The 23505-nt window shown below is 38.4% G+C and overlaps 1 pseudogene; it reads left to right on the top strand.

The window, feature by feature from the left end:
- Nucleotides 1–17522: 17522 nt before the first annotated feature.
- Nucleotides 17523–19477, top strand: LOC148057251 (uncharacterized; annotated as a pseudogene).
- The last annotated feature ends 4028 nt before the right edge of the window (nt 19478–23505 follow it).

Below are 23505 nucleotides of genomic sequence, written 5' to 3'. Positions count from 1 at the left end.
GTGGTGTGAACTGAGCAAAACAGGCAGTGTTGTACTAATGACCATTTCCAGATTTACCATTGAACAAGTTTTCCCATGATGTAAATAGCAGGAACTTTTTTTTTGGCAAAGAAATAACCTCCTTCTGTGCATGCAGTTTGCTCCTCAATGAAAGTATATTTTCCATTCCACTTAAAACCTACAATCAGTGCCCAGTCTTTAGCAGACTGAATCTGTCAGGGACAATTATTTCTAAAACTAAGCAAACAGATATAGTGCCATTTACTTAGGATCAAACAAACTGATGCAAAGCCTAAGCACAGCTGAAAATCCTCAGGAAGCAGTAGGAGCCGGAGAATGGATGAGCTAGGACAAGATGTGATCGCAGAAAAATTGGTCTGTTTGTTGTTTTTTATATACTGTACATGCATATTTAAGGATGCTATCTGGGTAGAGCAACACTTTAACTATTGAAATATTTCTTGATCATTCTTCCACCTTTAGTACTAGAGTTACCCAAATGATCATACAGATTCACAGAATCATAGAATCACAGAATATTTGGGTTGGAAGGGACCTTTAAAGGTCATCTAGTCCAACCCCCACTGCAATGGGCAGGGACATCTACGACTAGATCAGGTTACTCAGAGCCCCGTCCAACCTGACTTGGAATATTTCCAAGGATGGGGCATCTACCACCTCTCCGGGCAACTTCTTCCAGTGTTTCGCCACCCTCATTGTAAAAAATTTCTTCCTTCTATTTAGTCTGAATCTACCCTCTTTTAGTTTAAAACCATTACCTCTTGTTCTATCGCAACAGGCCCTACTAAAAAGGCTGTCCCCATCTTTCTTAAAAGCCCCCTTTCAGTACTGAAAGGCTGCCATAAGGTCTCCCCGCAGCCTTCTCTTCTCCAGGCTCAATAACCCCAACTCTCTCAGCCTTTCCTCACAGGAGAGGTGTTCCATCCCTCTGATCATTTCTGTGGCCCTCCTCTGGACTTGCTCCAACAGGTCCATGTCCTTCCTGTGCTGAGGACTCCAGAGCTGGATGCAGTACTCCAGGTGGGGTCCCACCAGAGCAGAGTAGAGGGGCAGAATCACCTCCCTCAACCTGCTGGCCACGCTTCTTTTGGTGCAGCCCAGGATACGGTGGGCTTTCTGGGCTGTGAGAGCACATTGCCAGCTCATGTGCAGCTTTCCATCCACCAGTGCCCTGAAGTCCTTCTCCTCAGGGCTGCTCTCAATCCCTTCACCCCCCAGCCTGTATTGATACCAGGGGTTGCCCCAGCCCAGGTGCAGGACCTTGCACTTGGCCTTGTTGAACCTCATGAAGTTCACATGGGTCCACTTCTCAAGCTTGTCCAGGTCCCTCTGGATGGCATCCCGTCCCTCAGGCATGTCAACCGCACCACTCAGCTTGTTGTCATCTGCAAACTTGCTGAGGGTGCACTCGATCCTGCTGTCTATGTCGTTGATGAAGGTATTGAACAGTATTCGTCCCAGTACGGACCCCTGAGGGACACCACTTGTTGCTGATCTCCATCTGGACATCGAGCTGTTGACCACTACCCTGTGGATGCAAGCATCCAGCCAGTTTGCTATCCACCGAACAGTCTGCCCGTGAAATCCATATCCCTCTGATTTAGAGAGAAGGATGTTGTGGAGGTCCATGTCACAGGCCTTACAGAAGTGCCCAGGAGCAAAGGCACTCACTATCCACTCACACCATGTTTTAATGAACTACTCAGTGTGCTCATAGCACATTTTCCTAAGCAGATCTGTTGTGGTTTAACCCCAGCTGACAACTAAGCACCGCACAGCCACTCGCTCACTCCCTGCCACAGTGGGATGGGGGAGAGAATTGGAAGAGTAAAAGTGAGAATGCTTATGGGTTGAGATAAGAACAGTTTAATAACTGGAATAAAATAATAATAATAATAATAAATTGTAACGAAAAGGAAAATAACAAGAGAGAAAAATAAAACTCAGGAAACACAAGTGATGCAACCACTCATCACCCACCGACTGACATCCAGCCCATCGCTGCCCTCTGGCCAACTCCCCCCAGTTTATATGCTGAGGATGATGTCATATGGTATGGAATATCCCTTTGGCCAGCTGTCCTGGCTATACTCCCTCCCTGCTTCCTGTGCACCTCCTCGCTGGCAGAGTATGGGAAGCTGAAAAGTCCTTGACTTAGTATAAACACTGCTTAGCAACAACTGGAATACCAATGTGTTATCACATTATTCTCATGCTGAATCCAAAACACAGCACTATACCAGCTACTAGGAAGAAAATTAACTCTATCCCAGCCGAAACCAGGACAAGATTCCACAATGAAACAGTCAGCAAAATGTCAAATTTGTAACTCTATAGGTCTCAAGTAGGAACAAGACACCTAATGAGCAGCACAGCCTGGGTGTGGGTAATACTTGGAGTGTCCACAAGCAGACATTTAAGTATCTAGATGAGTATCAAGAAGCTTTTATTCCTAGAAAATGGAGGGAGCTGCAAGGTTAGACAGCAAAGAAACTGAACTGGAACTTGGACTTTGATGCAACTTTAAGTGCCAAAGTATTTTTGTGGGCCCAACTCAGATCATTCAGCTATGCTGAGTTTACACTTGTCACAGCTGAGAGGAAAAGGTAGCTTCCAAACCAACTTTATACCTCCCTTGTTCCTGGGAGCAGTAAGGCGCCAAACCACCCACTGGCACAAATAAATCAAAAAATCAAAAGCTGGCAGGCAGAATTATGGGTAAATTACATGCAAATAAAGCTGAGCAGAGCTGGCTTTCCTTCTTTCCCCAGTAAGAAAAGCAGACTACTCTATCCTCAAGGCTTTCTGGCCAAGAATCATACAAAAGATAGTCAAGTAAATGTCTATAATAGTTTACTATTAACTGGACTAGACTGTGCAAATCTTGCTTCTGTCGATGAATACTTATTCACAGTAGTCACTGAGTATTTTGTTGGGTTCTTTTGTGGTGTTTTGGTTTTTTTTTTTTTTTTCTCCTATTGAAACTGGTAAGCCTGCTTTCCTCGATAAGTTCTTATTAATACGAATAAAGACTATGCAATCAAGCCAAAAACCATATTTCAGCTACTCAGAAATACAGGCTTGTATTTTGCCCTTGTTCATGTCTTTTGTGTTGGGAATGAGCTTAATCTCATTCCAGCCCCCAGCCATAGGCTAAGAGTTCACAGAAGAACTCAAAAATGCCAAACACAATGTAAATGTAAGGAAGCACATTCGCATAAAAGCCATGCCTGCAGGTCCAGATCTCATGCACTCTGCATCTTCTAGTTCAAGAGTCTGACCCAGAAGGGACAACTAAGTATACCAAACCAGTTTCTTCTGGATTTTAGACATCTTTACTGGGAAGTCGGTAATCTAGAAAATATTTCTTAGCATGCCCAGATTTTTAAAGTGTTTGACTCTTTATTTATGAAAGGATGCATGGTGGATACATTATCATTTAGCTCAAAAGAAGTTTTAATGATTTTCCAGGTTAACTCTCAAATACTGGTAAGTAAATTAAAAAAAAAAAAAAAAGTAAGAAACAACTATGGCAGTTTGAGAAGTAGGAGCCCTTATTTCTGGGGAAGACACAGTATCAGGCTGTGGTTTCTTCTGCTTTGATTAAAGAAATCCAGCCTTGCCTACAGAGCTTCATGTCTACTCCAACAACATTTTTGAATACAGGAGTTATGCAGGAGGCAAATCAAAGATTTTTTCACCTTTCCTTGCCCAAGGGATTGTATTGAATCTTCATAGAAAAATAAAACACTTCCTGCAGAACATGTCCAGCTTTTTAGATGGAACAAGACTTCATTTGTCTAGTTAACTAGTTTTAGTTAACTATCTAATAAATACCTCTAATGATCTCTGCATTCACCTGTTTATATTTGGTCTGGATTTTTTTTTTCAAATGTAAACTATTCCTCTCTGCCATACAGAAACACTTTACCAATGCATTTTATGTCCTGCCATTACATGTTATGCAAGACATTATCATGACACAAGACAGAGGGAGGATATGTTCCTTGCAAAAAAATGAAAATTGTATCTTTTTTCACCTTCCACATGGTAAACAAAGATTTCTCTCTACTCTCCCTTTCTGTAGCACCACTGATAGATGATAGCTGAGTTGGAAACCATGGCAGTGATAGGAGCTAGCTGTTTTTACTGTCTGGATTTGTTGCTTTGGTTTTGCGTTTTTGGTTTTTTTTTTAAATGTATGTTCCTGGATGTTTGTTATTAACTTCATCATCCAACAGACAGGTATTTGAATTACCTGAATGCAATCAATTTACAGTTTTCAGTAGATCCTTATATTAGTGATATATTAATCATGAATTCAGGTTATGAGGTCTTATAACAGAGACACAGCCACTTTGGGTTTCTTGCCCTGCTCTCTTTCTTTAGAAAGAGAATTTGAGATCATGATGGCATGTCTGAATATAAAAATGAAATACTGGAAACTATCCAAATTATACAATAACTCTAGCTAAGCAAAAGAAAGAAATTTTCTGAAGCAAGGAGTGAGCTGCTTCAGCCAGAATTCAGCACTTCATTCCTTGCTTGGCTGGAACTGTCTTTTTCTGGTCACACCAGTATTTTTAAAATTCTCAGAGCTGGCATATACCATTATAAAGAAAAATCACAAGAGATAAAAACTGTCAAAAATCTGTAGTTTGGGTAAGATTTAGAAACAGCAGTTTGTTTTTCTAATTCCGTTTCAAGAATGCCAGTCACATGGAAGACTATTTTTCTCTCTGCTTTTCATATGTCAGTAAAATTGTAATCAGCAAATCATGTTACATTATTACCAGGCCAAAAATGATTTCTTTTTGAAAGGGTGCATTTTCTTTAAGGGAGCCTTGCATTAGAATAGTGGATTGATTTAAGTTATGGTGCAATGTCATTATTGGTTAATTTCCTTCAATGGCTTTCACTACTATGGGAATCTAAAATAACACTGGAAAATTAAACCCATACATCCTAAAATGCAGTGCATTTCTCTCCTCACAAAATTTTCCTGTGTTCTTTAGAGCATTCTATATGTCAATTAACTTCTTGTTGCTTTGAAATGTATGTGCTATTTTTGATAAATACCAGAATTTTATAGTAGCTTGTCAACAGTAATTGCCAAAAATTGGGAGACAATACTAACGTGCCTCCCATTCCTCTTTAGCACCAAAATAAACAAAAATAGCAAGACCAACTGAGTAGATGAAAAATTAGAAAACCTTCTGAAAGCAATGGGAGGCAGCAGGATTCCAGAATGCAGTTGGTTTCAGCCAAGAGTATCGTTCCTTTTTTTGCAGAACGGAATCTGGTAACAACGCAGATTACAATGAAACAAACTGGGAAATTGTGCAACAGACCTCCCATGTGGATCACAATGCATGGCCTAAATGGAAAATGACAACTGTGACCATATTCAGAACAACCAACATGAAAGGGAAAGAGCTGCATCCACTAAGTGACATCCTCTCCATGATGGATTTGGCCACCTCTAAAATGAGCTATCATCCTTGTTAATTTGAAAAATAGAGCAGGAATTCAAACATAGGAGCATTTAATTTGGAAACATTTTTTATGACCAGCAGTTTCTAGATTTTTTCACTATGTATATTTAACAAGATTTGATCGTATTCCCTGAATACACTTCCTGTAATAAAGCTCTATGAGCAGCTCTGGCTTCTTGTTTAATAAAGTTTTAATACATACACCAATGAGAGGCTATTATGGGCCATCAGACACAAGAGTGCTTGACTTCAGTTAAGAAAATATGCCATACCATTGTACGTGAGAACAAACTGACACAATGAATAAAATAAATATTTGCATCTCACTACTGAGATCAAGGTTCAAGGCTGCAGATGACCTTCATAAAATGGATTTAACTCAGCCACTTCATCTTCCATGAAAAGGAATATATCACCATGCAGAACGAACATGACAACTTAAATTGAAACAAGACATGGGTCTATGAAGAAATTAATAATGAACTTGTTTGCAACACCTTCAGAGGCTGTTGCTTTCAGGTAGAAGATGAGGTCAGTGTTAGGTCAATGTTCTTCTGCTTTGCAGGTATTTAACTGATATCAATTCAGCAATCTTTAAAAGTAAAAATATTCACAATTAAAAATAATGAGATCCACCTGAACGCATATTTACAGTGTGCAAAAGACCAGAACAGATCTGACAGGGCATTTATCAGGTAAATGATACATGTTTTAGTTATATTTACCTATTATACCAGAAGACTTATTAATAGCCTTTCCAGTCCCCTGTGCACATGATATGCTTTTAAAAATAGGAGCTGATAATACATTTCTCCAGAGATTTCTGTGTGGTGCAGGATGAGAATTGTTTGGGCACACTACCAAACTCACAAGTAGTAGCAACTCCCTGGCAGGACCCTTCCATTACTCCCCTTGAACCATACATATATACCACATGACACTACCCCACCAGCCAGTATTAAAATATGCTTCATAAATGCATGAAACTGTTTCCCTGTAAGCTACAGGACAAGTGAAGGGTCATGAGTCAAATGTTAAATATTGGGTGCTGGACTTCCTCAGACTGCTCCTACAGGACTTAGGGGCCACATGGGGCACAATATCATGCTGATGGATTTGGACCACCTAAAAACTTTTTTTCTTTTTTTTTTTCTTTTTTTCTTTTTTCCTTTTTTTCTTTTTTCCTTTTTTCTTTTTTCCTTTTTTTCTTTTTTTTCTTTTTTTTTCTTTTTTTGTTGTCTTTTGGCTTAGGATACTTTGGTGAGTTCCTAAAGATTCTTTAGTTATCTCTCCTAGTGTGCTTTTTCCATGGAAGGAGACTACAGATGTGTTTGGGAATCCAGGCATGTGCCAGTACAAAGAGGTATGGCATAGCATAGCACAAGTTAGGAGATTCAAAGCAGATCTGTTCAAGGGCAGGAGACTTGGGACCTAAGGCCCTTTCCCAGGCCTTTTCCCTTCCCCCTTTCAGTGGGTCAAAGGACGCAATATACTTTACTCACTTTATTCCTGTTGACTTTTGACTTTGTGACAGTTTATCACAGAACGCCTTGTTGTCCTCTGCCCTACAGTCTTCAGCCAAGTCCTCAAATAAAAGGAATCCCTATAGTTCAGTGGTCTGTTGTCAGACAGATGCCACAAAAAGCTCCCCATGATAACTCTGAAAGTCACAGGGGATTGAAGCCTAACTTAGCTTTCCTGTGAAGGAAAAGCTCCACAAGAGGTAGGCAATTTCTCTAAGAGAGAAATCACTTTCAGGAATTCAAGCAGTTTGTGTAGATAGAAAAGTATAGCCTATGCTATACAAAGCAACTCAAAATGCAAAAAAATGTATCCAAACACTCCTTAGGTTTGTGTTTGGCTTTTCCCAAAGTATTAGACTCACAGTACTTGCATTAGACTTTTCTAGATATCTCAGATGCAGACCTTTTCTGTACTTGACTCTGGAGATGATACAAGAAAAGATTTTGTATTATACAAGACACAAGAATGTCATCTTTTTCAGACCAATCATCAACATGGCAATTTTAAAAAAGAATGAGACTAAATAAGGCTGTGAATCTTCCCAGAGAACCATCTTTATGCTGTTAGTTCATCCTCATCTGTAACAGCTTTGGCTTTAAAAAGACACATATATTTCCAAAGACAGCCATTTGAGAGTGAAATAATCCTGCAAAGAAGTGGGAGAGCTATTTCAAGTAGCGGAAGCTCTTAAATGGCAGGATGACTCTACGTGGGGCTGTGTGCTGTAGCTGACACAACCCCTGCCTTGTAATAGCAGTATGGGAGAGAGACTTTCTCAGTGTGCAACCAATGGCAAGCATGGCCTCTTTTGCCTCAGCCAAGGCAGCAGAGGAAGTGCTGGCAAGCTCCTGCCCCAGAATAGTCCAAATTATGTGACAATGCCAATCTAATTGCCTGTTCTTTCTAAACGGCTTTTGCCTAAGATGCATCTTAAAATTAAGCTGGATGAAGGCAGGTCAGTCTGTGGTAGAGATCTCGGTGAGACTGATCTTGATATTGGAAGAGAGAAATAGGACAGGAAGTTAATAAAGATCTTTTGGACTAACTGTGTTATCCTAGGGCTGCTAAGACTGTCTCCTTTACTCTTTTACTCTTTTACTCTTTTACTCACCAGCGTCTTAGGGCTATGCTCCATCTTGCCCTTCACTGCCACTTAGAGATGAGTGAAAGCTTATCTCTGCACTGTAAAAAACTAATCTTGTTATATTTTTGTCTTTGCCTGCAGAGGAAACCTGTCACCTGTTGAAAAGTGATGCTACTTGCTGTTTGTGTGCTGACCTCTGTGGGTGGGTGGGACTGTCAGGACCTGAACTGGTGGCAATGATTCTCAGCAAGGGCCCAGTGTCTTATGCCTGGTGCCACAGGCAGAAGCAGAAATAAGGAGGATATACTGCCCTTTACATTGCTTGTGGGGGATACCATCAATGGCGTGAAGCTTTGTAATTTCTCTTCTATTACTCAACTAGTTGAACTACACAGTTCCCACTGAAGCATAAATGTGGGTGCAGATTTCAGGGTATTTTATGTCTGGCCAATGATGCTACCCAGGTGGACTGCAGAGCATCCTAGCATTGCCAACACACAAGTCAATGGTTTAAAACATTCTGATTTCTTTAAGCTCTCACTTCCAAACCACAGGGTCTAAGAAGGCATTTTTTTCCTAGCTGCCTATTTATTAAGAAAAAAGAAGCTTATAGCGATGTTGAAGAGTTACATTTATTCTCTTCTCCAAAACACCTGGAGTTACTTGCCTCAGAAGTTTCATACCTTAAAAGGCAAACAAAACCAAACGTTTAGGCGAGACCAAACTTGGAAAATTTTACCCCCAAAGAAGCATTGTTCTGAAATTCATCTGCACATAAAATCAGAAGATTCTAATGAAAGCCTCAAAATAACCTATAATTATAGTTTGCACTCTCTCTCAAGGAATAATATGCCTTATTACTAATGAAGCAGCAAATAATGTGGCACTCAGTAGATGGAGAAAACCTTTTGTAGTTATGTGTAATTATATATAATTTTTGGCCATGACTTCAGAGTAATTCTGAAACTGAGTGGAATTTTTGGTCCAGCTATTTGTCCTTGCATGATTTTAAATTGCAGTACTCCATTTAAGAAGTCAAAGAACTTACTGTGTTGTGCAGTATAAATTAAAATATGATATACTTCTTAAAATTATAAAGGTAATTTTGCTAGTGTTCTTTGCATTATGTTTTTGTGCAAAGCAGAAAGATTAGAGCTGCTGCTAATAACTAATATGCTGTAACATATATTTAGCTGCAATTTATTATCAATATACGTTTCTGAAAACTTGAAATGAAAAAAAGAAAGTATAATTCTTGAGATTCTTTTGAAGGCAATTGGACAATTTTGTTAATCTGTACTGTAAAACACAATATTGTGCTTGAAGTCAATGCTGGAAGAAAAGGAAGATTTCTGCTTCAAAAATATTGTTTCTATTGTTTTTCTTTTGCATTTTTGCTATTTTTCATTTGATTTGAACTCATGCAGGTACCAAGTACTTTCTTTGCCCTTCTCTGAATGCAGAAGGATGATAGAGGATGACACAGGCTCAACAAAAGAGAAAAAAATTCCAAGCAAAAGGACAAACACCCTTCCTGCCTGTGCCTGGTCTCCTCCTTGCTGCTGGAAGGAGCAGACAGTCCCTTCCTTCTTGGGATGTCCTGGGGCTTGCAAACTGATGCAAATATGTTGATAATTTTCAGAGCCAATGTATTGCATAGGTAGAATTAGCAGTTGCCTAGGGTGGTAACTTGTTTCACATAGGCATGCTTCTGATTTTCTTATGCCCAGTGGTATAGAATTAGCCCAAATAACATTACTGCTATGGAGAAGTGTGGAGCAGGGCAGAGGGAGGCAGCAGAGAGATATAAAGGACAACTAAGTCTCTGCTACAGGTAATGAACCTTTTCTGCAACACCACCCTAGATATAACCAAAGACAGCAGGGGGAGAAGAAAGCCCTGGATCTTGGACCACCACATCCTGACCCCTTTGGAGTAGGCTGTTAGTCCCAGCCACCCTCCTTTTCTCCTCCTCCCTTTCCCTTTCCCTTAGCATGCCAAGAGGTGTAAGAGATTAAATAGAGACTTTTGGGAAGAATAAGAAGAGGCAATGCATTCTCAGGGTGGATGCATAAAGGCCTGTTGGAAGTTGGGGTGGACCAGAGGGAGGAAAAGGGACAGGGATTTTGAGGAAGAAGGTGATGGGGATAGGAGTGTGGCTGGGAGAATATGAAAAAAACTGCGCACCTCCTTATGTGTTCCATGATGTCTTGCACAGTCTGATGAAAACCTACTGTCCCTTCTCCTCCTCCTCTCTCCATTGACGTGTCTCTCAGCCTCCCTCACTTTTGACTCAGGCCTTTCATTGAGCAATTTCCCTTCTTAAAGCTCAAGAACTTCCTTGACAGTAAAACTGTAATTTTCTTGCATCACAAGAAGCCTAGAGCTTGCTCTGTTCCTGCCAGGCCCTTTTACAGACAGCTGAAGACTTCTCTGTATTATGAACAAAATTAAATTTTGCCGTTCTTGAAACCGGGACAAATTAGGGACAAATATCTTTCATACAGTCTAATTCCTGTCAATAGCAAAGTCTATGGTGGTAGGAAAGGGTGAGGTTGCATAGGACAGTAGAGCCCTGTATATGTATCACTAGGAAGTTTGGTCTCTTGGTCTCTATAACATGAGCCATTTGGGGAAGGTGGTGCTTGTAGAAGGCAACTTATCAAGAAATACATGTTGAAGGAGCTGCAGCTGCATCTGTGAGATCAGGAAAAACTCTCTCTTTTACTCAAAACTGTGATGTCATTGCTCTCCTGTGCCTACTGCCATAGGCAACAGGCTATGCCTAAGGCAAGACCTTTAATCAGAGTTTACTAGTCTGTACATTTGAAGCGGGATTCATCTAACCAAATGTAAGTACTTATTGTGTATTATCTCTTTATAGAGAGAATTATGGACTTCTAGTAAGTGATTTGTCTAATTCTAAAGTAGACATCTGACACAGATGAGATGAAAACCTCCCTGAGCATGCCCTAAACATGTTTGACTCTGAGGACTGCCTCTAGGTTGCCTAACTCATATACAGACAACTGTCCATCCTATCACTCAAAATGCCTGAGCAGACACAGAGAAATACTTTCACCTATAGATAACACGGACACTTTTTGGGGGCAGCATAATAAATCCTGTGGTAACAAGGAGGAAGAGAATTTGCCCCGACATTTCTATTCTGAAGATACAGAATTTTTATCTTTTATAGTTGTTCATTCTGTCCTAGCTTTCTTTTCCTGAATTTTAACTTTTCTAGGAGAAGTTGTGAAGGAATGAAAGAAAAGTATCATCTAGAAACAAACAAGAACATTTTAAAAGTGAAAAGATAATTGTAATAGCAACAGCTGAAATTATAATAACGATGAACATAATTATGATAATAAGTAACTGAAAACATGATAATTTACAGCACCCAAATTTTCTTCTCTACTGAGAAGTTAATGTCAAATACTTTGTGAAGCAGTAGTAAGTATTGTAGTCAGGAGTTTTAGAAAGCAACAGCAGTTAGGAGAAGCTTTGCAAAATACTTTTGTTTCCATGTAGTGAAAACACTTTCAAAAGAACTTGCTCTAGAAGTTCTGAAAATCTGATCTGTGGCATCATAATGGGAAATGATGATGCAAACAAGCTTTGAAAATCTCATCTTTATTTAGGTATTTAAAAAAGAATAAAAAGCATAATACGTAAGATATTGTTTTAATGACTTAACAGTTCCTGTGCTCATGCAGGCCCAGACAAAAAAGGTTCTTTTTCTCCACTGGGGAAAAGTCAGAGGTAAATCTGCTAGTTGTACCTCCAGTAAATTAGTTACAGTGTTCTGATTAATGCAATAGCCATTGTTGTCCCTTCAATAATTCACACAAAATGTAATGATTTATAGGATCCAAATTCTCTTCTTTACTGACAAAATCATGTTTAGGTCATACCTATAAAAGTGAGAAATTAAAATTATTATGCTGCTTCTTTTGTCTAGGCAAAGCATTTGCATTGGGCATTTTTACACATATTTCCTTACATTATCCTTTACAACAACATCAGTAACAACTTTACACCTATATTGGGATGTTATGTTCCCTCTTTCTGGAGTGGGGATTTTTCCCTGAGGAAGAAAAGCCTATTTTTGGCTAACACAACAATAAATTCCTGTATGCCAGATTGCACAAATATAAGTATGTGAGCCCCACTACAGCTTTAGCTTCAGAACATGCCACAGGCCAGTTCCTTTCCCTAAAAGCAGGTTCTTGTGTTGATTCAAAAGAAACACTTCTTCTTTCTTTCCTCCCTTCACCATTATTTTCTCTCCTCTCTTTACTGGATATTCTTGATGTATTTTCTTCCCATTTTAAAGTATATTCTCTCCCCAGTTACACTGCTGTCTGAAGATTCTGTTTTAGAAGATTCTGTTTTAAAAGATTCTTGTTCAGCAGATGGGAATCACACTGCTCTGCACTAAAAGGAAAGATTGGGACCTGTCCCTTGTTGAAAAATCCCACTAAGAATTTTTTTTTTTTTTGAGCATTCATCAATACTTCATTTAAAAAAATAACTTCATCTAATGGCTCTTCCCAACTGAATGCTACTGTCTTTGCTGACTTTAATTGATACAATATGAGACCAATAACTAATCCTGAAATCACAGGGCTCAAGTCAGCATCATTCTTTATCTTTTGTTTTCTTTCCTTCACACCTGGCTGGATCAATTAGCTACTGTATAAAGTGTCAAAGGGAAAGCCTAATAATTGCATAACAATAAGCTTTACAAACCCAGGAAGGATTTGGTCATCTATCTGTAAAAGCCATTTTCTGCGTCATTATTAGTCAGTTAATATGTGGATCATTTTAATCACTAATTAAGGAGACGTCTTGTCCTGTTTCTTCAATGATAGCTACTAACACAGAATAATACAGTTTTAATCAAAGGCAGAGGCCTCATTTGAAATGGTAACAGTTGACCTCCACACACAGCTTTTTGGTAGTGGCTGATTTCCCAGCTCTATATGGTGATGGTATATATAATTTCTAAACCAGCACCAAGGCTGATTTTTTTAATTACTTCAAAGCTATTTTATTGCTATGTAATAAGCAGGAGAATTCTCAATGGCACTTGAAAGCAAAAAAAGAAGACACAGATCAAATATACATGAACTACAGATTCTCCATACTCTCTGCACAGTGTTGGTGTATTTGATAGTATAATTGCAAACCACCTGTGAGACAAGATCCTGCCTTCCCCAAAGTTATCTCCCCAGGTCTATGCAGATCAAGTAGAAGAGCTTCCTAACAGTTCCTGACAAAGATGAGGCCTCCCCAGATGTCTGCTCTCTGATCAAAGCCCATGCATAGTCTTCCCTAAGGTACAGGAAAATCTCGTGTGAAGTCTCCATGCACTTGTGAATTTACCAGACTTGGCCCTGGGTGAAGAGCAGATGAACTAGAAGACCTTTTCTATATTTTGTCTCTGTTATTCTTGGATTTGCACTTCTGAGGGGGTGTTAAAGCTGGCAGAGACAAAGCACAGTCTGCATCTAATCACTCCAGCTGATGATTGCAGCAATAACGAGGTCAGGACAGAGTCACTGATCCATTTAGCATAACTTTATCAGATAAAGTTTGTGAAGTTACATAAACAGATGTATATAATTCTAAACTTAATATTGCCACAACACCTAAAGATTTATATTTTAAGCAACCGTCTTTCACTGCCTCATATATTGTGGGGCTGCTGAAGATGGATTTTAAATATTTTTTATGGCAGCAAAATGATTAATATTGCAAGTTTGGATATCTTCCCAAACTACAGATACTCTGGCCAATGGTGTATTTGTGTTTCAAGCCTCAGAAAAGTGGAAAGGTCCTGCTTGGCTATTAATGATTAATTTGTTATCCTTTGAGATGTTAGATTGTTTTACATTTACTAATGTCTTTTTTTTCATACCACAGGTCAGCTATGGTGTCTTATGTGTAGCTATGACACACTAGTTACTATGTAAGTCTGTATGCAGCACTCCAAGCGTATTTCATTTCATTTGGTTTTGGCTTTTTTTCATATTCAGGCAGTTTACTTGATTTCTTCTGTTATTGATACTGAGTGAACCCCCACCACTGAGCAATTAATTAAAATCCTCCCTCTCCACTGAAACTTCCCAAACCAGCTGCTCCCTCCCCTTCTTAAACTGTTCTTGGATCAGCCTGATACAAGTGAAAGAGTTCTTCACATCTAGTCTCTCAAGATGAAAATCTCTATCTTGTTTCTTGAACACATTGTTCTCTTTGAGTGGTACATAAAGACTGTAATAGAGTCTGTGGACCACTATGTTAAAAACTGTGCAAACAATAATTAAAAAAATAAAACCTCTAAAATTCTTGTTAGTTTAGTACTCACTCTCAGTTTCTTAATACCCGCCCTATCTTACTGCCTAACCTACTCTAAAAGCCATGCCTAAAGTCTTGAAAACCAGTCTCTAGGCTAAGATTCTTTCCAATACCCTAATACCTCTGAGCCAACATCTACATTTACCATGTAACTTTTCTATCAGTTGTGAGGCTTGCAGTATAAACAGTTTAACACCCAAAAACTTTTTGAGGATGACCTAAGTTAACACCTCTAATGCTTTAATTTCTTGTTTTGTGCTGCCATTCCCTGTAATCGAGTATTTGTGATAGTAACAAATAGTAACTATCAACAAAGTAGTAACAATAGTAACTATCACAAAGTATTTGTGATAGTAACGAATTAAAGATTGCTGGGCCACAGTTATAAGATGTTAATAACTAGCTTCCTGTTTCAAATAAAAAATATCTGCCCACTTGACAGGTGCATCTGAGAATATCTGAATATATTGAATATTCCTTTGGTCTTGAGATTGTTCTGTTTTGTTCATGGCGTAAAAAGGATTAGCATGTTGGCTTAAAGCAATTTGTGTGGAGAGACAAACGTTAGTTGGGAACATGCTGTGTCTCTGATCAGGTAGCAGTAAAAGTTGTTAAGTCCTTAATTTTAACCATCTTCTGACTGAACGTGTAACAAATAATTCCAATTGTTTTTAAATAAAGGTCTTGCTTGTGAGGATAAGATTATATATTTTCTGGGCTAAAAAAAAAAAATGAACTATCCAAAAACATTTTGGTGAGTACAATTTTGTTACAGAATAAGGTGCTCTGAGAAACCTTTCAAAATGTGTTCAATCTGCCAAACAATAAATAACCTTCACACCTGATTTGTTCTAAATTAATGAAGTCTACAATAGCTACCAGTTAGGAGTAAAATGAAACTGTTTCCCTACACAGTCTGGGTATCATAGATTTTAACAAATAGAGACATTCGAATCATTTTCACAGTAGTGAACTGAGTGATTTAATGAGGCTGAAGAAAGGTAAGATTGATTGAAAAGCTCTGGAGTATATGGTGTCTCTTTCTCAGGTGGCAGTATGTATATTGAAGATAGAAAGGTAAGTAAATGAAGAAATAAGAGAATATCAGTCAGTCTTTTATCATACCCCTGTACAGCTGCTAGGTCTTTGTTTAACATGCCATCATGTTGTCTTTATTAGGAAGGGAAGAGAATTTCATTCTTGTGAATAAATATGTACAAAGCCACTGGGCTGGTAACAGGCCAGTCAGCTACAAACTCTGACAGGTCTCTGTTTATCTCCATGTGAATGTTTTTTTCCACACAATATCATCACAATTACTTGATTATATCATCACAAGTGTTGCCTTTTTGTGTTGTATGTAGCCTGCATCCATATTTTCTTGATTATAGTAGATATTTTAGTGATGAAACACTTATTCTTTACATCGATAAGAATATATGCTGACTTTTAAAAAAACAGAACTCAAAATGCCCATATAATTACCACAAGAGTGTATATGCATAAATGTCTTATAAAGACAGAAGCTGAAAATATTGTGAGTTATCTTAGATGATGGTGCTGTAGAACATATTATCAGAGAAATAAACGGATAGTAGAAACAAGCTAAAACATAGTGGAATTAGTCCAGTAGTTAATTTTAGGCTAATACCAGCTTAAAATACATTGTCCTACAAATTAGTTTTTGTTCACCATGCGGTCCCAATGAAGTTTACCAGCTGTATATATCTATCTATCTGAAGAATGGTCTCACTGGAAGGAGATCCAAAGTTCATCTGTCCTAGTCTTCTTTCTTCAACAATAAGCAGCAGGTTCTTAGAAAACACATAAGAAATGGGAAAAGAAAGAAAATATAAGCATCCAGCTTCCAACAGTCAAAAATGTCAGGACTTCCTGAGCCAGAGGTGACTTCTGGACTGTTGTAGTGGGTTTGGTTGGGATGGATTTAATTTTCTTCATAGCAGCTCATATGACTTTATGTTTTAGACTGGTGACCAAAACAATGTTGATAACACCCTAGTCTTTTGGCTATTGCTGAACAGTGCTTGCACAACATCAAGGCCTTCTTTATTCCTCACTCTGTCCTGCCAGTGAATAGGCTGGGAGGGGACACAGCCAAGACAGCTGACCCAAAATGGCTAAAGAGATATTTCACTCTATAAAGCATCATCCTGAGCAATAAAACTTGGGTGGTAGTTTTCCCAAAGTTGCCATTGCTTGAGGACTGGCTGGACATCAGCCTGCTGGTGATGAGTGATTGCTTTTGCATAACTTGTTGGTGTGGTTTTTTTGTGTTGCAGTTTGGGTTTTTTTTTCCCTTCACTTATTAACCTGTCTTTATCTTGACTTGAGTGTTTTCTTGCTTTTGCCCTTCCAGTTCTCTCCCCCATCTCACTGAAGGGGAGTGGGCAAGCACCTGGGTGGTGCTTAGCTGCCTACTGGGGTTAACACACCACAGGTGTCTTATAGTCCGACTGCCAATAGCATGTTCTTTATTAATTTGCTCTCAATATTAATAAATCTCAGTAGTTTTCTCAACTCATATAATTAAGTAGATTTATTCCATTTTTAATCTGTATCTCCCAACCGATTCTCATTCATGTATTGCGAGGGGCAGATCTACAATAGCAATTTAAGGAATCTAACAGCCATTTTAAGCATTCATGTCCAGTACTGGTAGACTCAACATCAGGTTACTTCAGAACCATCTGAAAACACAGAATAAAAGAGGAAAAAGAGGACACTCAGTGGAAATATGGGCAAATATAGGAAAAGGATGAACCAGTCTCAAATCTAGGCTACTTAGAGATTTTACGATCATTACATGGGGTCCCCATGATCTAGTATCCATCTCATGAACCTCTCACATTTTCTCTCCCCTTATCCAAATGAATGACTATTTTTCAAGCCATGTAAGAAGGAGTGATTAACCCATACAAGAATGTGGCAAACGGAAATGCTGTGATCATGTTGCTATTCCAGACCCAAATATTGCTTATTCTCCTAACCTGTGGTCAAAGAACTCTAGAGTGGCCATGGTCTCAAGCTTGTGTTGGGTATACCAAAGTATGGGAATACATTCTAGTAAGGGAGATTTACCTCTTACCACTGTGGTCATGCATGGAACTAAAATGTACTTAGAAAATGAATGGAGCTGGGATAAAGATGAAGCTGATAATAAAGTTCCCTGACTTCAGGGAACAGCAGGGAAAGAAATTAAAATAGGATGCCGGAAGATCAATGGGGCTACCCGTGAGAAGTCATCACAGATTTCTGTATATAACATTACATCAAACTCAATAGCAAAAGATACGAAACTTTGCACCTCTGAAAGACTGGACTGTTCATACAATTTTACCTTAGTACAACCTGTTTTTGTCATCTGCCTCTGGGCTTACCATAGCATGCGACTATCATTTAAATTGAAAATAGGCATTACTGAGCCTAGTACAACAACATCCACCTTGATTGTAAAGGATAAGAAAACTCTATCCCCAAAAATTTCTGAAATTGGACCATTTGTCCAATACAGGCCAAAATCAAGTCTTATTTAATCCCTCATGGTTTCTTAAACAAGTAGAACTGTTGATGCAAATTAATATCCCTACAATCAAACCAACCTGTTCACCATTCCTAAGTATGTCCTGTGTAGGATGGTTACCATGGTCACATGGGCGAACCCTCACCTCTCCAAGATGAACAAGGAGAGATGCAACTGGTATCATAGGGACAGGACTGGGAGTCTTAAATAGTATAGATGCCGAAGTACTCATAAATAAACTGAGCGCAACAACAAGTGATTTAACCAAATTAGAACACCCATTGTGGTCTTGTTTATGAACATTGGGAACTAACCAATGGATCTTATCCGGTATATTGCCTCAGTCAGAAAGAATTAATGAAAGGGACCACCAGTTGATTGTGGATGCACTTGGTGCAGCCCAAAATAATGTTTCTCTGGCTCTTAATTTTATCCAGGCTCAACTGTGCATGCAATCTATGGTAGCAGCAATTATAAGAGAAGGTGCAGAGGGCACCTTACCCACTGAAATTCAAAAGGAAATTTGGGATAATGCAACTAAATTTGAAAAAGAATTCCAGTCCTGCTGGCATTTAGTCAGTTTCAGTTATGACCCCATCAACTATAAGGCCACAGCTTTTGTCTTAACCATACACAATGCTTTGTTATCACCACATACCCAATTATTGCATTAGGATTAAATCACAATGGAATTATACTCTATCCATTACAACATAGAGTGTGGACTGAACAAAATGGAAACAAAGAGCAAACTGTTGATGTTAATGCATGGGTTGTACAGGAACAACAAGGATTTATTTGTGAGAGTAACACCATGAAAGCCCAAGACATTTGTCTTGACACTGAACAAAATGTTTGTCATTTTGAAATACATCCTGATGAAACCCCTGAAACTGCGCTTGTATATATTGGAAAAGAATGTGTTTGTATGAGAATCCTTTGTGATTTTATATTCATAGATAACATTATTCAAATATTTATTTTTGTAACTTTACTAAAATTATGGGATGCAAATTTAATTATTCACCTCCTGTTACATCTTATCAGTTGCTACAATCTAATTATACACTGAGTCAAGATTTATTGCCTACCCCCATCAGAATGAATCTTACATTGGTGAAGAAACTACTACAACACAATGACCTGTGTCAACTGCTAGAACACATCTGAAACAACGGACACAAAACTCTAATCACTGTTCGCCATGACACAGAAGGGATACACCATGTCTTGGAAAGAGTGAAGAAGGATGGAGAACACCATTGGTGGAAAACTCTTCTTCAATGGTCACCAACAGCAACGGGAGTTTTTAATTTCATGCTTCACCCAGCTGTGATTTTACTAGTTCTGACTTTAATATGTCTATTGTTTATAATGATATCATATACAAAGGTTTGGTACATGATAAAACAAATAACCCAACTTCAACCACTCAAAACATACAAATGAACACATAACAAATAGCAGTGCTTCACTATCTACTTACTGTGGATCTGTAAGCGCACAAACTATCAATATACTATTCATGGCACAGAGGCAAGAAATGACTGTACCACCACTCTGTGAGGGTAAGATGAATTGACTATAGTCACGGGGTGGAGGGGGGCGGTGTGCTCCCCCCACACCCCGCTCAAGCAATAACCACCAGCGGCAGTCATGATGGCTGCATCCAGCTTAAGGCGGACTTTGGGGCGAGGGATGGCAGCACAGTAGCCAAGGGCTGTCTGGCGTAGCAACCCAGGCATCTTGCTGGTGTGCAAATGTGATATAGGTCAATCATCTTACCCCATAAAAAGTGGACAGCCCAGGGCCCACTGAGCTCTCCTGCATGGCAGTGGGCTGCACACCAGCATCTCCCCTTGAGTAGGGACGCCTCTCAAAGTTACTACTCAAGGCTGAGATATTCTTTATCGCGTCAGATACTCAGTAAGTAAATTGGGAATAAGTGCACTGAAATTTGTAATCTTAGCTAAGTGATATAAAGGATTGATTGTGCATATATTATCCTTTAGACACAAACTGTTGACCAAGTCTGGGACCAAATCTGGATCCAGCCACATCTAGACTCCTCTCTGAGAAGGGGTTTAGAAAACAAGGGGGTCCTCTCTGAACCTCATGACTCAATGGGAGGGTCTCCCTAACAGTTTTGTCTGACCCCGTCCTCTACGCAGTAGATAATCAAGTGTACCTTGCCATCAAATCTTGTTAAACCACTGTTGCATTTACCATGGAACTTTGTTAACTTAGTGTTTTGTCAATACAACAGTGCTTGTCAATAAAATATATTATTGCTTCTCTCTTGCCAGTGAAGTGCATCAGTCGTTTTGTGACAGAGCCCTTCTTCCTTCATGGATACTGCTTCCTTTTCCAATCAGTGTTTTATTTTCTTCTTAGTGTAAAACATGACCTCACCTGAGCTTCCCTGCACATTAGTCTGTCCTGCAGTGAAAACTGAATAATTATTTTACCTCATCTGCTGTTCATTGCTGCAATATGGAGCTGTTCAATGGACATCAGCAGCTTTACACATCAATACAATGGGGTACTGGATGATACTGTCTGGCTCTTACAGCTTGGGCATAGGACCACTACCCTCATAAATCAGCAGTATATGGACATTTTGGGCAACCAATGAAAAACTTGGGTTTGTGGTGTGTTTAGCATTACATAACACACATTTCCTGATTTGCAACCACCTTTCTGAGTGTTTATCATTTTGGAAAGACAGATCAAGTAGACAACTGTGAAGGTTACATTTTAAAAGGTTTGTTGTCCGTAAACATGAAGCCATGTATGTGGAAGGACCAAGATCAGAATGGTGGTCTCTCTGGCAGATTAAAACTGCGACACCTCTCTCTAGTAACTTCATTTGTTACTGTTATCCATTCAGAGTAAGGTTGTACAGACAACTTTAATCCAGACCTTACATCATCATTACCTCATTTTTGAGTACTTGATTTTGTGATCCTAATATTTGTAATCGGTTTAGGTAGAATAAATAAAAATAATATCAATAAATAAAATAAACTGATTAGATTGAGTAGATGTCAGTCACAGCTGCAAGTGCTGACCACCTCTGAAGGTGCTCACTTCAGTTACGTTGAAGGCAAAAAAAACCAGCCTTGCTGTGTGGTGCAGCACAATGTTATACTAACCCTTCATTATTTATGGAAAGCTTTTATTTTCTTTTCAAAATCTTTAGGATAGGTAGCAAGGCCTTTCTTTTGTTACCAAAGAGGAAAAGTTTAAAATTACATTTAACACAGTCTTACCTATAGCTTTTGAAGCAATAGTGTTGTTTCTTAGGTGTGAGAAATCTAAGTAGAAACTAAGGATCCAAAGTTAATCATTTTAAGATATGCTTAACATTAGTAGTATTTCTATTAACAGCTGTTTGTATGCAGTTTAAAAGGCAATTCAAAATCACTATTCAGAATTATTGTAATCTTCCTATAGTCCTTTTCTTGGATCAGAGATATGGACTTTGCCTCTTTGCTTTTAAAGTATGGGTGAATGACTTGAATGTAGGAGAATGTCTTACAGTTGTTTGTATCAACAGTGAATCTCATGAATATCATGAAAGAAATTAAGATTCTGATGCAGCTAAGAAGGACAGAAGCAAATAAAGTTTATTACTTGCAAACAATATCCTATTTTACATTCCTAAAAATCAATGCTATGTGTTTTTAGGATGACACAGGATTAGCCACTGGTGGCAAGTAGATAAATACCACACAGATAGTATGGTAACATCTAATCACTAGAACATGGACTTTGAAAATTTATTTCATTGTAAATAAAATCAGGAGTTTCCATTAGTTTAAAACAACAGTAGTTAAAAAGACTCCCTCTTCACAAATAATAAAACTCATAAAGGATTCAGAAAGAGGGTAATGTCTGCTTTTGCTATGAGGCAGTTATAATAATCACAGCCATCAAAATGAATGTCCTTTAAAAAATCCTTTTACTCCTGAAGTCTCTACCTATGATATTCCAAACAACCGTATCTGCCTCTTGGCACCTATTTAAGATATACCTGGCAAATGAAAACTGAATTAGCAATAATACTTTAAAAATCCCTAAGGCAATATTGAAACTCTATATACTTATAGAAGAAAACAGTTATTCTCCAAATGACTGGCAGCACCATCTCCAGGCTATATAGTAGCAGATGCCAATGAATATGATTGATTGTATATTTCTTTCTTCTCACTAGATAACCTTCAGGTATAATGATTTCAGGCTGTCTGATTTTCTGGCTTACTTTCCATACATATTACATGCAATAGACTCAACACCAAAACTTGCATGTCAGTCACATACAGAATAGTTGAAAATATACCCAAGGTTTAATTTATTGCTCTGGCTTACTGTATTCCATGGTGTAAATGCTACATCCCAATGCTTTAGTGCTCTTCAAGTTCTGTTCTTTGACTTGGCAAAGCAGTTCTTCCTTAAGGGTGGAACGGAGGAATCTTGCACTCACAGCCACAAATCTGGCAAGTGTGTTTAAGTTCCTGTTAGGAACTTGCTTATCTAGGCAACTCTTTTACTTTTTTTGCTTAGCATCTTTGTTGATCTAAATCCGTGGGAAGCAAATGCTCAGATATGTGCATGATATACATTAAGAAATAATAAATATGTTTTATAGTTTAGCACAATCTAGTGTGCATTGGGGATAATGGAGTGTTTCTTTCATGCCTTTAATATTTGAATACATGGAGGTATCTTTGCTATATGCATTCCAGTCTAAATTCTTATTGTCAGAATATGGGTAAAGAGAACATAGCAAAGTATCATGAATATTTTTCAAAGTGATACAAATATTTCCTCACTTCTACTAAAGATTCTGCTATATTTTAGACTCATATTAGTCTACTGCATCCACACTGATAGGCATTGTTATCTTCAAATAACCTAGTACCTAAAGGACCCTCCTCTCTTCCCCGACTCCTAGGCAGAAGACTTAACAATTTCTACCATTGAAGTGTTATCATCTCATTTCTATTACACTAATCCACATTATCTACATCTATTTGTATGATAATCTGATCCTTTTCTATATTAGCAATAATTTGCGTAACCTGGAAGTACAGTAAATGTACATAAAACTATTTCAAATAAAACCATGACATCATTAAACAAAACTGATCCTAACACCATTTCCTGAACGACTCATTTAATTGCTTTTGATGCTAATAACTCCTATTCGTGACTCTCTGTAGCCTTTGTTTATCTGTCTTTCAGTTCTAGTATTAATCCCCTTCCATTCCCTCTTAAATTAGAATTTGTCTTTGCTTAAAACTTAGTGGTGTAGGTTCATTGTATTACATTTGTCTATGAATAGTTATCAAAAAAGGATATTAGTTTAGACTGACATCTTCCAGCCAAATCACATGGACTATCTTAATAGCAGTTAATAGTAAGTATATCACTAATATTGTATTTCACAAAAAATCTTGTTTTGGTGAAAGAAA

Source organism: Nipponia nippon, unplaced genomic scaffold (assembly GCF_047370975.1).
Source record: "Nipponia nippon isolate SJK-2023a ecotype South Korea unplaced genomic scaffold, ASM4737097v1 scaffold_1, whole genome shotgun sequence".
NCBI classification, from domain to species: domain Eukaryota; kingdom Metazoa; phylum Chordata; class Aves; order Pelecaniformes; family Threskiornithidae; genus Nipponia; species Nipponia nippon.
The sequence above is the reverse complement of the archived record's forward strand: the minus strand, read 5'-3'. Positions and strand labels throughout refer to the sequence as shown.